Raw genomic sequence first — 10318 nt, forward strand, 5'->3', positions numbered from 1 at the left:
TCCTGAACCCGAAACCGCCTCCGGTTTCCTCTTCTTCTCCATCTCGAGATCAATCTCCCTCTCTCGAGCCCTAACAATCATGTCGTCCAGCGTTTTACAGCTGGACCGGCTCACAAACTGGCGGATATCGCTCCGCAACATCTCATGATAACGGGCCTTCTTCATCTCCTCATCGGCTGCATACTGAGGAACAAGAAGAGCCCTCTCCCTGAACTTGGCGGTGATCTCCGCCACGGTCTCCGTAGTCTGGGTGAGGTCCTGAAACTCTCTGGCTAACTGCTGCACCTCAATAACTGGTGCAAACTCAGCCCTGAACCTGGTAGAGAAATCAGCCCAGGTCATGGCATCCAATGCTGCATCATCTCCCATAGTATGTCCGACCTCCTCCCACCAATCCCGTGCCCTGTCCTTCAGAAAACAGGACGCCAATCTGACCTTGTCCCCCTCGGGACACCTGCTAGTGTGGAATGCGTTGGCCACATCCGCAAACCATCTAGTACTCGCTATGGGGTCCCGCGCCCCATGATAGTCTGGAGCTCCACATGCCCTGAACTCCCTGAAAGTAACTGTGCGCGACCCCATCATGGCCGCCACCTCGGCACGGAAGGTGCCCAATCTCTCATCCATCAGCTCTAGGATCCCCTCCTTGATCGAACCGAAGATCACAGGAGTCTGTTCTAAAATGATACGAGTAATCTCTGAAGAAAGAAACTCTCTGGTCTGCTCATCCATGTGCTCGTTCCCCGAGCCTGATCCTGATCCCTCCCCGGCACCTCCACTGCCGGCTGCTGTCCTCGGACGCAAAACCACCATACTAAAACACATCATAGCAATATCAGAAAACTGAAATATCTCAAGGGATCATTGATACTACTACTAGCTTCCTGGTCTTGTCTCGGCCTTCCTTGATTCGAGTACGGATCCTCTACTTTCAGTAGTACGGGCCCATACTACCTTCCACATCTATCCGTACTTTCCTCAAGAACCGCCTTGACTCCACCAAGTCACTTCTACTACTACTGATCTCTGCTACTCTCATCCTAGGCTTGCCCTAGGGAAATCGCTGACTCCACTCATACCAGTCCTCAGCTGCCGAAGGCCTCCTTGTGATGCTGATTAGCCACCACCTGAATACCATCACATACAATGAGGCTCAGATAATCCTTCGAGTAAAAGACTCGTCCCTACAACGGTTGGACTCAGACAAGAGCTGCGTAATAGGGCCAAATCCAGCACTCTGAGATTATTCAACCCTGATCACATGTGATGTGGCGTATTCACCTAATGGCTAACTCCCACCACTCAGAGTCCCACAAAGCACAAAGCAAGCAACATTCGGATAAGGGAAACATACTCAGGAAAAACTATTCTCATAACGAGAAGCTACTCTAGCATACAATGCTAAGCTTGCGCTACCAGGCATAACCTAAACAGGCTATCCTACTGTTGTTTACTCAATACTAGCATGCAATTCTCATAAAGCTGTAACACATAAAGCAGGCACATAAGCCATCCTCCTAGATCCTTAGTCCTATACTAGCATGCTATTCTACTGAAGCTGGAACAATTAATCATAATAATAAAACTTGTATTGGTAATTTGGGAGTACTTAGTTGAGCTCGGCTGATCGCATGCACCACACCCTTATCTTGTTTAAAAATTCTTTTCTTTCTAAGTGCTTTTCAAAATCTCATTCGAAAACATTTTTCTTTTTGAAAATCTTTTTATCTTTCCCTTAGTTTGACTTCAGATGCACCCGGAGGTGTATCCGAATCCCTCAAACTAGGGCTCTGATACCAACTTGAAACGACCCAAAAATACGACCAGAAAATTTCATTTTTAATATAACCATAATCATAAAACGGAGTATATCATAATAAAACCATGCGTTGCAAATCTCAAACCATACTAATATACAAATGAGAAAACGGTGTCATGACTATATCAAAACATATATAAGATAACTGATCAACTCCCAGGATAAAAATTGTGGCTGTGGTGTGTGCGATGCCATCATCCCGAGCTCTTCCCTCTGCTTGCGGAAGTACCTGAAACCAAAACTGAAACTGTAAGCACGAAGCTTAGTGAGCTCCCCCAAACTACCACATACCAAACAATAACATATAAAGCACATACTGGGCCTTGCCCACTGCATCGGACCGAAGTCCGACTAACCGGGGCCTTGCCCCCTACATCGGACCGAAGTTCGAAGCTGGCTGAAACATCGGACCGAAGTCCGAAGCTGACTGGGACCTTCGTCCCTTACATCGAACCGAGTCCGAAGCTGACTAGGACATCAGACCGAAGTCCGAAGCTGACTGAGACATCGGACCGAAGTCCGAAGCTGACTAGGACCTACGTCCCCTACATCGGACCGGAGTCCGAAGCTGACATCGGACCGAAGTCCGAAGCTGACTGGGACCTTGTCCCCTACATCGGATCGAAGTCCGAAGCTGACTGAACATAGCATAAACATATCATCTAGCATAAACACATAACCCTGTCTGAACCACGAACGCATCAAACATAATAACCACTACATCGGACCGAGGTCCGAAGCTGACTGCTAGCTAAATGGGCCGGCATTGTGGCCTTAGACCCGTTACTACTGGAAGGAACACTCACCTCGTGAACTGGCTGCTATGTGAATGGCTCTGGAAGCTAACTGCTGCTGCTCCGGTATCTCCTCGGCTACAAGGCCATAAACACACTCAATCAAATACTAAACACTGCACTGGGGTACAAGGACTGACAAACTTGTTTTTGTTCATTCAAATATCTGTTTGACTTCAAGATTTTCTGAAGCTTATAAAGAGGTACGACACAAGAAATGTGATATGAATCACGAATCAACATACTTGGAAGGATCAAGTTCATTGCTAGAAGATATGGATTGGGAAAACTGGAGGAGGATGAAGACAGGGATAGTGGAAAAGGAAAAAAAACAAAAGGTGAACTAAGTTTTGATGTTTGTTAATTTGTTTTGAAGTAGTCTGTTTTAGACTTTTAATGTTTGTTTGACTCCATGTTTTGGACTTTTAATGTTAGTTTGATTCCATGTTTTGGACTTTTAATGTAATCTGTACTCTAAAATTGAAGTAATATTCTAGAGTTTTTAACTTTTAATTTATTATTACTAATATGTTTTGATGTTAAATGCTACATCATATTACAATATATGGTACATCATACCGGAGCATCCCCGAGCGTACCGAAATGAGCCTACCCTCCTTCGTACCATATTCTATGGACCTAACGAATTACATACCCATACCCATACCCGTATCAGAGCGTACCACGAACTACGTTACTATGCTAACACGTCATGCAAACAGACACAATTTATAGGAAAAATAGAACTGCTAAGTAGATGGATAGAAGCTTGAAACTAATTTTGGCTTGTGATCTGTAACATCCCGTTATTTTCTTGTAAAGTCAACCCTAGTCAATCAAAGTCATACTTGGGTCAACTAAATTCCTCATTGATATATTGGATTTTATTAAGGTTAGTATAATAACCTTTGTGTGTCTAAAACACTAAGAATATTAAATGTATAAGAAAGGAATAAGTTGGATCCAACTAATTTTGCATTATCTTTCTTCCTTCTTTTCCTTCGGACCAAGAAACCTCGCAGCTGTGAACATACTAGCCGAATTCGGACCATGAACGAGTCTGTGAACGGCTTCAGGCTGTGATCGCTTCGGACCGTGTACGAGGTTCATGGTCGTGAACCCCTTGGACCATGAACCCTCACATACATATACTTTTCAGCTGAATTTTCTTCACTTTTTACACTTTCAAACACCATTCCAATTATTTTTCTCTCAAGTATCATCTGCCAAGAACATGAAGAACACCCTTTCTCCTCAAGAACATGCTAGGATCATCCTTTCTTAACATTTCAAGTGATAATCACTAGTTCTTCACAAAATCTAACAGGTATCTTTTTATGATCTTGTTATCATTTCAAGAACATCATTCAATCTTCTTATAAACACGGTAATTTCACTAGTTTACACAAAGAACACGCTAAGAACACGAAGATCACACATAAGAAAACCCTTGAATCTTCTTAGGAACGTGCTTAGGATCATCAAGTGTTCATCATCCTTCAAGAACTCCTGGTCGTGAACACTTTTAGGGTCGTGAACCCTTCATGAGTCTTGGGCTGTGAACACCTCTCCTGGCCGTGAACACCATTCAACTTCCATTTTAGCTTCTAACACTCCTATTTGTAAGTTATAGTTACAAGTTAGTCCAGTCTCTAATCATTCCTATGATTATTTTAGCTAATTGGTTGCATATATGCTATAAAAATCAATATATAGGACTTGTTTTGCTATGGGAGTACACTTGTGGAACTAAACATCCTATATCAAATTATCAATAGAATAACCCTCCAAAGGGTGAGTTCATACCCCCGTATTTTCATTGTTTTTACTGTTTTTAAGGGGGGAATACAAGTCTAAAATAAGGACATTTTTGTTACAAGCAAATGGCTTCAAAATCTATTACCAAAATGAATTTCAATTGTCATCAAATAAAATGATTTGAAATTATGTTAAAATGACATCAAGTCATCAAAAGTATTTCAAAATGTTAAACTATTTAAGTGATTTTATAAACTTATATTTTTCCACAAAAATCATATATATATATATATATATATATATACACACACACACGCACACATAAGATTTAAAAGGCTTAGGACTGATAACTCACTTTGGTTCCTTTTCCTTGTTTGGATGTGGGCTTATTGTACCAGTTATTTGTCCAAATGTTATTTAAATTTTACTTATATATATATATATATATATATATATATATATATATATATATATAAGTTATTTCATTCAGTTTAAATACCCTTTGTAACATGTTGAGCAAGAGGTTGCATTCATGAATAGTTAGTACCAATTTAGAAAGTACATATAAATTATAATAGGTATAAGTTGTGATTCATAGAACATTAATTCACGATTCAAATATACTAGTGTACACCATTTTACAAGAACAAGGGTTTGTTTCAAAACTAATCAAGGGTATATAGTTTTCAAATAGATTTTAAGAATACTAATTCAGGAGCATACTATTAATCATTATTTCAGAATGATTGGGTTTTCACTTATATTATACATGTAACGTCTATATGTTTTTTATGAGTCATTTGATTTAGGTTGTTTAATTCATTTAAACAACATAGTTAAAGTCCTGACATTATAACCAGAATCTCCAGTCGGGGATCGAAACAAGTGGGTATAGATCTATATTGGGATTGACAACCCCGCACTCAGACTGCTAGCTATAGCCAGGCATACACACCTACGAGTGACAGTTGAAACGACCCAAAAATACGACCCGAAAATTTCATTTTTAATATAACCATAATCATAAAACGAAGTATATCATAATAAAACCATGTGTTTCAAATCTCAAACCATACTAAAATACAAATGAGAAAGCAGTGTCATGACTGTATCAAAACATATATAAGATAACTGATCAACTCCCAGGATAAAAACTGTGGCTATGGTGTGTGTGATGCCATCATCCCGAGCTCTTCCCTCTGCTTGCGGAAGTACCTGAAACCAAAACTGAAACTATAAGCACGAAGCTTAGTGAGATCCCCCAAACTACCACATACCAAACAATAACATATAAAGCACATACTGGGCCTTGCCCATTGCATCGGACCGAAGTCCGGCTAACCGGGGCCTTGCCCCCTACATCGGACCGAAGTCCGAAGCTGGCTGAAACATCGGACCGAAGTCTGAAGCTGACTGGGACCTTCGTCCCCTACATCGAACCGAGTCCGAAGCTGAATAGGACATCAGACCGAAGTCCAAAGCTGACTGAGACATCGGACCGAAGTCCGAAGCTGACTGGGACCTACGTCCCCTACATCGGACCGGAGTCCGAAGCTGACATCGGACCGAAGTCCGAAGCTGACTGGGACCTTGTCCCCTACATCGGATCGAAGTTCGAAGCTGACTGAACATAGCATAAACCTAGCATCTAGCATAAACACATAACCCTGTCTGAACCACGAAGGCATCAAACATACCAACCACTACATCGGACCGAGGTCCGAAGCTGACTGCTAGCTAAATGGGCCGGCATTGTGGCCTTAGACCCGTTACTACTAGAAGGAACACTCACCTCGTGAACTGGCTGCTGTGTGAATGGCTCTGGAAGCTAATTACTGCTGCTCTGGTATCTCCCTGGCTACAAGGCCATAAACACACTCAATCAAATACTAAACACTGCACTGGGGTAAAATGACTCTTTTACCCTTGGTCAAAGTCAACTCTCCCGGTCAAATTCAACCCACAGTTGACCTGACTCGCCGAGTTGGACCACCAACTCGCCGAGTCTCTAATCTCATTTCACAACCCCACTCGTGGCTACTCGTCCAGTATGGCATCGACTCGACGAGTACTCTCTCTATCCAAGAACTCAGACAATCTTCATCCGACTCGCCGAGTCATATGAACAACTCGACGAGTTGTTCTTGAGCTTAAGAAGATTGCCTTGGACTCGCCGAGTTGTATGAACAACTCGCCGAGTCCCTCCATTACTGAGTCTGCTCTCCGACTCACTGAGTCCACTCTACTACTCACAGGCTTCCACTCGTCATCACTTAAAAGGGGAAAAACGGGGACTCGCGACTCGACTCGCCGAGTCGTTCTTCCAACTCGCCGAGTCGCTTGCATGCAGCAACTCAAAACTCGATTCTGCTTGAATCCAGTGTATAAAACTAATAGATCTGGACTCCCTTAACTCGATTAGCACGTAAAGATTCTATCTTTACGTGCCCATATGCATCCATGAAGCTAAAATGGCTCAAAAAGCATAATAAAGGCTAGATCTAGGGTTTTCATGCAAGGTAACTTCAAAAAGGCAATACATCTGGGCTCTACAACTCCTAAATGAACAGATCTAAGGATATCTCGACATAATAGGGCATCCATACAATCATAAGGCTTGAGAGAAGCATCAAACTAGATCTAGAAGAGTTCTAATGGAGGTTAAAAGCATAAAACAGGGGGAATCCGAAGAATACCTCAAAGAACTCTGATTTGCCCTTGGATCTTTGCTCTACACCTCTTCTCCTTGCTCCTTTCTTCTTCTCCTTCTTCAAGCCTTCAAAAAATTAACACAAGAACACTGAGATCACTCAAGGATGGATTAGGGTTTTCTCACAGCTTTCTGAGGGTGAAGGAGGCGAGATTGGGGGCTATAAGGTGGATTAAATAGTGAGCAACCCGGGGATTTAGGGTTTCTTCCAGGCAGGCAGACTCGCCGAGTCCCGAATATGGACTCGCTGAGTCGCCGACTAACACGTGCTCGAAATCCCGTCCCTACTCGGCGAGTCAGGCTATGAACTCGCCGAGTCCCTCTTGCAAACTTCTAATTAAATACTATGGAATCATCATACCGGGGACGGGTCGTTACAACATTTGTTATCAACAACTTTTAACGCCTTCAAAGCTTTGTTTTTAGGCCATCTAGTCTCAGTATGGTTATAATAACTCATTAAAAAGATATTAATTAACAATACGATTAGTCTATAATTAACTAAACATGAGTACATTTTTCAAAGTTCCAGTTTACCAAAAGTACATTCTACAGTATTATATCTCAGCATTTAATAAAAACTACTGAAGCCAGGTACACTCACTTTTATAGATTATACTAAAGGATACAAGAATAGAACATTGCTTTTACAAACATAATGATTTTATCTTATTAAAACTATTTTTTGTATACAACAGAAAATATAGGATTTTCTGGAATAGGTTACATATTCAAAAGAAAAGGAAACATACTTTCAAACATAAATACTTATGCACTCACTCAACTTTATGTTGATACTCTCTTTTCAAATTACTTGTATTCTCAGCGAATCAGTAGACATATACTCCCCAAGCTTTTAAGAATATGGAGCTGTTTTGAGTCATATCTTCTGTATTTTGATACAACTATTTTGGAGTCAATATATAGTGATTGAACACATGTAAAACTTATACTTTTTAATGTAATGGTTGTTTGTACTTTGATTACTATGATGCATGTATTGTGATACTACAAATGAAGTCATCCACCCCCGGACATTTCCACCATCTGGTTTGGGGGTGTGACATGATCCCACCCCCCTGCATGGGCATTTGACAAGTAGTTACTTACTATTCGACATTATAAATTTCCCCGTCACCGGGATTTTAGATATCATTATTTTCTCCATCATAAGACAACTCATCAAATGAATGAATATAAAGCTGTTAACGAAGAATGCCACCAATCCCACCAAGACCTCTACAAAAATTAAACCCCTCTTGAGATTTGTTTGTGACAAACTCAAGCTTACATCCAAAAGTTTTTTACTCATTAACAAACCACTCAATCAGAGACATATTTTCCTCAACTACAAGTTCAGCATCGCTGACTGAATCCCTAAAATTACTCCCATAAGTCTGTTGTTCCTTGTTTATATACTTTATAATAATTTTACCTGAAGAATTGTTTCATACAACATAGCGATTAATTTCAAGATTTTCCCAAACAAGTAGTGTTTCCATAGCACCCATGTGTAAGCTTCGAAAGTTTCATCAATACCAATGGTCCCTCTATCCTTATTTATCTCCTCAAAATACTTCCCAATCAAACGCTTCTCCTGAAGGAACTTCACATTGGCAAGAATCTCAGAGCACAACCTAATAGCTTGATTGAAACCATTCTCACCCCCGTAATAGACATCAACAACATTCAAGATTTTCTCCTGAAGACGAGGGTTAAACAAATCAGATTGACTGAGCTCAGTCTTGAAATCAGCGCTTCCAATAAGTATAAGTCCAGAAGCATTAGGTTGATTAGTAGCTTGATTCATATAAAACGGTGTTGCAAGCTCTGCTATCTTCCTTACATAGTTGTGATATTTCTCCATACGAAAATGATCAAATCGCAGAGCTGATTGTCCTCCTCTTTCAATCATGTTTCTTTGGCAACTCAAAAGTATACTTGTGTAGAACCTCCTTAGTATCGCCACTTACTGTCCTAAAAGGGTACCATTACCATCCATAACAATAAAACCAAACTTCTAAATGTTGTTACCAGAGTCATATGTTGCCATCGAACTTAATTTTCTTGCCTGCCAATAGCAGTGACAAATATAATAAATGGAAAAGATGACGCAATTGCCAAAAGAATGTGGTGTGAAAGGAATATAAACATTTGATGATGATGATGATGAACACTTCAACTTCAACGATTTTTTTTAATGTTACAACTTCAAAGATGATTAATTGATTTAATTCGTTGATGCTTATGAATTGGTACTATCGAAATCTATTCGACTGTGCTTTATAGAAATCGATTATTAGTCTATTTTAAGAAGATAATTGTGTTGTGATTTGGGCCACTTTTGATGCCGATTTAGTTGCAATTTGAAATGACGATGCTTTATGAATCTATAAAGTAGCGATATGGACAACTATCGAAGATTTTCATGCGATTTTGTTGGGTTCAAAACAAATCAGTAGAGGCCAAATCTGGATGTAGCCTTCCATTAAGGTGTATCATCTTTGTAAAGGAATATCTATGTTACCTTGTTACCCATCATTTTAACACCGTGTATATTTTTGTAATAGGCCTTAGGCCTTCTTTGTGTTGTATTTATTCCTTGTTATTGTAATTATTTAGTTGAATGAGGAAATATCAATTACCATTACATAGATTTAATCCACAACCCCTACCTAAACTCCTTCTAATCTTCTTCATCATCTCTCTCTTTTTTCCAACCATGTTCAGCTATTGCCATCTATCAAACCCTAAACACACCACTATCCCTTGCCAAATCCTACAACAAACATCATAACCTACGTCCCTGTTCTCCTCGGCCTTGAACATCTCAACTACGATGTGTGGTGTGAGTTATTCGCCACTCATTGTGTTGGTTTTGACATCATTATCACATGAACGACACACATGATGCTCCAAACACGTAACCTGCTGAATCGAAACGCACGCAAAGTTGACTCTATGGTTCCATTTCACGATGTATCCTACAAACTATTCTAAAGAAGGATACCACAACTTGTTGGGTCAAAAATATGGTTTATACTTTGCTTTTCTAGGAAAATATATTTTTATGTAATGTTGTATATGTTTGCGGTTTATGTGTACGGCCGTACACGTGTGTATCGCTGGAGGTCCATATAAATAGAGGAGTACATGTGGGAGTGTACGGTAGAGGAAAATAAGAGAGAAGAGAGCATCTTATGGAGAGAGAAAGTTAGAGAGAAGAAGTGTGTGTGA

General features: G+C 40.3%; 1 pseudogene; it reads right to left on the reverse strand.

Moving 5' to 3' along the window:
- Positions 1-8226: 8226 nt before the first annotated feature.
- LOC145089111 (eukaryotic peptide chain release factor subunit 1-3 pseudogene) lies at positions 8227-9620 on the reverse strand (annotated as a pseudogene).
- Positions 9621-10318: the final 698 nt, after the last annotated feature.

This window comes from Lactuca serriola, chromosome 2 (genome assembly GCF_051521515.1).
Source record: "Lactuca serriola cultivar US96UC23 chromosome 2, Lser_US96UC23_V15, whole genome shotgun sequence".
In the NCBI taxonomy this organism is placed as follows: domain Eukaryota; kingdom Viridiplantae; phylum Streptophyta; class Magnoliopsida; order Asterales; family Asteraceae; genus Lactuca; species Lactuca serriola.